Genomic DNA, 6,264 nt, shown 5'->3' on the forward strand with positions numbered 1-6,264 from the left:
GCCAAGCCAGAGGCACGGAGATCCTCCCTTCACGCCCTCCTGGTGGCCTCTGTCCTACCCTTGGCACTTGTCCTCAGCCTCTCCGGATCATAAAGCCAGACTTCCCACAGCATCTCCTGACTCTTGTTTCTTCATTGAGCACTTTAGAGGAGTTGGACTCTGGGTTGGAAAATCCTGGAAGCATTCACTCCGGTTTCGTGGGGAGTGGGGTGGGACTTTGAGGAAAGGAAAAGATGTTGGAGTAGGGCGCCGGATGGGGGGGGGCGGGGGCGGGGGCGGGGCCCCGGGGTGTGTCTGCAGCGCCACCTGGGGGCGGGGGGCGGAGTGCGTACCAGGCGGCGGTCCTTCTCGTTCCGGCTCCGAGGATTCCACACCGCGCGCCCCACCTCCCCCAGGTTCTGGGAGGAAGAACTCCTTTGGTGAGGGGGTGGGGAACTGACCCTGTTGCTCTGTTTGGATTCAGTCAAGTGTGCGGGGCGGGGTGGGAGTGGCGGCTTTCCAAAATGGAGGCTCTGTGGCGGATTCAAGAATTGGATGGACCATTGAGGTGCCACCTGGGCTAACCACGTAGGGGGGAAGAGAAAGTAGTCTGTCGGGGCAGCCGGCTTCTCTAGACCTGTGTCTGTGTCACTTATGATAATGGCCCCTATTTTCCACTCTCCCAGCCACCTGTGTGTGAGTTCAGAGGCCCCAACTTCTTCTGAGATGGTTGTCCACCCCATTCCCAGGAGGGTGGCTGTCCTCCTCACTGCACCCCCGAATCCTTCGTCCCCTCCCCGGTCCCCAGCCTACCTCCCCTCCCTAGAGGGGCCGCATTCTCAGGAAGGAGCTGCCTCTCATCCCAGGGCCCTTTAAAAAATATATTATTATTATTATTATTATTATTATTATTTTTGGCTGAGTTGGGTCTTCGTTGCTGCGCGAGGCCTTTCTCTGGTTGCAGCGAGCAGGAGCTACTCCTCGTTGCGGTGCGCGGGCTTCTCAGGCTCTAGGCACGTGGGCTTCAGTAGTTGTGGCACACGAGCTCTAGAACGCAGGCTCAGTAGTTGTGGCGCACGGGCTTAGTTGCATCTGCGGCACGTGGGATCTTCCCAGGCCAGGGCTCGAACCCGTGTGCCCTGCATTGGCCGGCGGGTTCTTAACCACTGTGACACCAGGGAAGCCCCTCATCCCGGGGCCTTGGGCCCAAAGTCAGGGCATCTGTAGCTGTGTGGCTCCAATGCTGGTTCTACAGCCCCAGGTCTCCTCTGCTTCTCCCATTTTCTCACATCCTGGGGACATTGAGAGAGAACACTGTTGCTGCTCTTAACTTTGCTCCAGGCTGGGCTCCAGGAAGGATCTGGGCTTGATGAAGCGAGAAACTCAGACTGGAAACTGGGTATTCAGAGGACAGAGAGCCCCGGGTTGTGAGAGAGAGAGAGGGATAGAAAGAGAGACTTCTTTGGGGGTGTAGTTCTACATGGGGCACAGGGAGAATGTACAAGTATTTCTGGGGGCGCACACATGCACATGTGTATATGTATCTTGGTGTGTACAAGAGTCAGTCTTTGGATACCTGTGTATATGTGAATCTATATTTGTAAATATGCATAAATCTGTGTGTGAGTCAGCATGTATTTATGTGTTGTGCGTACGTTTCATACATCTCTGTTTATGGATATGCCTTTATGTCTGTGTCCATCTTTGAGTGTGTGTATCTGTGTAGCTTTGTACCTTATACTCCTGAATCTGTATATGCATACATATGTGTGTACCGCTGTGTCTTTGGCCAGTATCTTTGGGAGTATGTGTACATGTCAGTGTGTCTGAGCATACCTGTGTACAGGTCTACCTTTGTGCATGTATGTGTGTGTGTATCTGTACAGCTATCTGATGAAATGTGGAGTTGTTTTTTTTTTTAATTGATCTTTATTGGAGTTTAACTGCTTCACAATACTGCGTTAGTTTCTGTTGTACACCAAGGTGAATCAGTCATATGCATACATATGTCCGCATATCCCCTCCCTCTTGAGCCTCCCTCCCACCCTCCCTATCCCACCCCTCTAGGTCATCGTAAAGCACCGAGCTGATCTCCGTGTGCTATGCTGCTGCTTCCCACTAGCTAATTATTTTACATTCGGTAGTGTATGTATGTCGATGCTACTCTCACTTAGCCCCAGCTTCCCCCTCCCACCCCGTGTCCTCAAGTCCATTCTCTATGTCTGCATCTTTTTTTTTTAGATTCCATATATATGCGTTAGAATACGGTATATGTTTTTCTCTGACTTCACTCTGTATGACAGACTCTAGGTCCATCTACCTCACTACAAATAACTCAATTTCGTTTCTTTTTATGGCCGAGTAATATCCCATGGTATATATGTGCCACATCTTCTTTATCCATTCATCTGTCAATGGACATAGGTTGCTTCCATGTCCTGGCTATTGTAAATAGTGCCACAATGAACATCGTGGTACATGACTCTTTTTGAATTATGGTTTTCTCAGGGTATATGCCCAATAGTGGGATTGCTGGGTCATATGGTAGTTCTATTTTTAGTTTTTTAAGGAACCTCAATACTGTTTTCCATAGTGGTTGTATCAATTTACATTCCCACCGGATGTGGAGTTTTGGGAACAGAAAATCCAGTTTTGCCAGATGTGCTTTGTTTCTAAAGATGCTGGAGTTGATGGAGCAGGACAGGATCGGAGAACCCCAGGGGAAGTGGCTGGTGACGAAGCAGCAGGCTTGAGTCCCTTGAACATGAGCAGGCCTCTGGCAACAGGAGAAGGAGCCTTGACATTGCTATGAACCTCACCAGTGCTGGGCCCTGGGGACTGCCTCTAGGTGAAGAGGCCTGTCCTCAGTAGAGGGGTCTGTCCATCTGCCTTGGATAGAGATTGGGTCAGGAAGCTCTTAATCACAGCATGTCAGTCTCCCCAAGGGCATGGAGGGGGAGCTGCCTGGAGGTCAGGCTCCTACCCAAGTCCCTGCATTGTGTACTGCAACAAGCTAATCTTGATGCTGTACTTCTAGAAGAAGCAGAAGCAGTGGGGGGTGGGAAGGATGAGCTCTGCACAGGTAGCTCTGGGACTGGTATTTCTGGGACTTGCTGAATGGCAAGCCCCCTCTTATCAGCCTCCACTTATCTCCTTGGTGGGGCATGGGCTCTAGCTAATCCCAGTAACCAAATACACTGCCAGCCAAGGCCAGAGGTAGAGGGAGGGAGGAGAAAGGGGCGGGGTAGGGTGGTGCTCAGACCCTTCCAGACTGAAGCTTGCTTGAGGCAGGCCAGGGTAGAAAAGATGTCCTTCAAATATCCAGTACTGTCTGTTAGTGGGCCTCCGGTTCAACCATTATATATTCATTCCTTTGGCTGTTTAAGGCCTTTCAGACTTGAAGCCCTTGATTAAAAAGCAAATATTCTTAGTACAAGAAACTCCTGAGTGTGTTGTCTACTAATACCTCTGGAAGATTGATTGGTAACTTGCCGAGAACAAGGTTTTGTGAGGAGGAACACAGAAGGGAAAAATGTGTGTAACTGTTAGCGTGCATGGGTGGGGGGTTGTGGAGAAGAAAAGCTATTAAAAAGGAGATAATGAAGCAGAGAGTGCTGTGCTCATAGTTTTCTCTTCCTGGGGACCTAGGAAGACTATATTCCCCAGTATTCCTTGCAGTCAACCTGGGCTCTGCAGCATGATACCGAGTCTGGCCAGTGCAATGTGGTTGGATGTGATACGAAGGCCAGACCTGGCCTTTATATGATCCCCTATGATCATCCATGATCCTCCAGTTCTCACTTTCCTTGCCACAGTGATCTGGGGGTCCATGTATCTCAGATGGCATAGCTGCCAGGTGGAAGGGGCTGACTGACCTACGTTGTTGTATTAAATCCTGAGGTTTCACAATTAACTTGTTACTGCACAAAAATCTGCTTTAGCCTAACACATATAGAAAAGAAGGGGCCAACAAATTCCCAGGCAGATATGGCCCAGAAGTCAAGATCCCAGACTCTGGAGTCATAACGGTCTGGGTTCAAGTCCCAGCTCTACCACTTCAGTTTTCAAACCTTACTCAGCCTCAGTTTCTTCTATAAAATGAGGGTTGAATGAGACAATGCCTGTCACACATTTAACTCATTGCTTGGCGATGGTGAGTTATCACTAAATGTTAGCTTTGATGCTGCGCTGTTAGGCATGAGCGTGGGTTTCAGGTCAAATGTCCACGTATTGCAAATTTCTTTTTCTATTTCTAGGATTAACGACAAAGCATAGCAAGCTTACCAGGGTTGGTGTGAGGGGTCACGTGATTATGTTGGTGACTGTGCTGAGTACACATGATGCAGCGGAGGTGAGTCAGTTACTGGGATCAGCCCTACGTCTTGCACAGGGAGCCATAACCTAGTTCAGCCGCGGGGAAGACAACATCAGGCTCACACATACAGAAGCTCAGGCTCGGGATGGGCTGGCAGTCTCAGGACGGGCTGATGCGCCCGTAGGAGGACCACCCCAGTCTGGAGGAAAGGGTCCCCCCAGGACGGAGCTGCCTCTGTCTCCTCCTCAGACAGTATCCCTGTGACCCCAGCCTCAGCCCATCCTCCTGAGAGCTGGATTCACCGGGGCTCCTGGTGGGAGAGCTCAGCGCTGTCTTCACTGATGTCTCTGCTGGTCAGATCTCCAGATGCTGCCTGATTCCCTAGGCCACCCAGGGGGAGGTGTTACCCCATCCTCTTGAGGATGGGGCTGGGGGTGAAGGCAGAGTGGGGAAGGTGGTGATGGGCCTCATGTGGTGTAATCTCACCCCTTCTCTCCCTGGGGTGGGGGATCAGAGGGGTTGGGCCTTCCCGAACTGCCCCCCAAGCTGCCTGCACCTTCTGTAGAGGGGCCAGCCCTCCATGTACAGTTAAGCTCGTCTCTGCTAAGACCTCACGATCAGGCCTGCGAGCCAACCTTTCCAAGGGATTTACCACGAAGCTAGTGAAACTTACACTGCAGGGCCGCTCACCTGCCTGAGCCCCTTCTAATCCTAAAAGATGACCCACATTGCATATGCTTCAGGCTTCATAAAACCTGGATCTGCTCCTGGTGAGATTTCTGGGCCTCCACTGTGGAAGAGCCCAGAAGGGGAGGGGGCGTCGGGGCAAAGGAAGACGGGGCGGGCTTGGCGTGCCCTCGGCAGCCTTCCCAGCTGCCTGTTCCTTCCTCCTTCCCTGAGTGGCGGGACACCTGCTTCTCTTTGTGCCACTAACTGGGGGACGCTGGACGAGTCATTTTCCCTCTCTGGCCTAAGTCTGCTCATCTATAAACAAGAGAATCAGACAAGATGGTTCCTAAAGCCCCTTTAGTTTCTGACATTAGAGGACCGACCACCTCATTAGGGTCCCGCGGGGACTGGCCTGCAGACCGGCTGCTCGCCGGGCGCTGGGTCTCACCGGGCCTTTCCGTCAATGTGCTGGAGGAGACTTGCTGACCTCCTGGAACAGGGCACCAGGTTGGGGAATCCTGTCCCGCCCTGGGGGAGCCTAATTGGGCTCCCGGAGTGAGGGGCCTGGAATATGTATGAGCACGTGGAGGTCCCCGAGAAAATGAGAATGGTCTCTTCTCTCGCTTGGGGTGAGGGAAGGAAAAATTCACTGACAGTTACGCCTCCTATTTCCTTCTGAATTTGGGACCCACCCATGTCAGAGAGAGACCCCGCACCCCAGTCCTACTGATCTCCCCTAAAACGGGGCCTGCCTGCGTTCCTGGGGACAGCATGGGGCTTACTCTTGACTAAGCTGAAACGAATTATGGTCAAGGTGGAGGAGGCTGAAGCAGCAGGGCAGACGGCCCCCGGGGGTTCATTCTCTCCTTGTGGGGTGTGGGCGGTGGAGTTAGTCAGACGTGGGTCCAAATCCCAGCTCTCTCGCTTCCTGGCTGTGTGGCCTGGGGCAAACGACTCAGTCTCTCTGAGCCTCAGTGTATCTTCAAAATAGGGAAGCTACTATCTACCTCGTAGGATTATTCTAAGGATTAAATGAGATAATGTGTGTGAAAGTGCCTGGCATTTGGGAGGCCCTTGTGGCCACTAGCTATTCCTATTATTAGCTCTACTTTTCGGAAGGGGATGACTCAGGTACCACTGCCCCGGGGGTCCTGGGAAGCACAGAGGGGTTGCCTGGGAGGCGAGGGGGGAAGGTGAGACTGAGGTCTTAGTGGGAACAGGACCTGTCTGTAGAGCAGTGGGAGGGCCAGACACCTGGTCCCGGCTGTGGCCTCAAGGGGTGAGCAGGAAAAATGAGAGCC

The sequence above is a fragment of the Mesoplodon densirostris genome, chromosome 7, assembly GCF_025265405.1.
Source record: "Mesoplodon densirostris isolate mMesDen1 chromosome 7, mMesDen1 primary haplotype, whole genome shotgun sequence".
NCBI classification, from domain to species: Eukaryota; Metazoa; Chordata; class Mammalia; order Artiodactyla; family Ziphiidae; genus Mesoplodon; species Mesoplodon densirostris.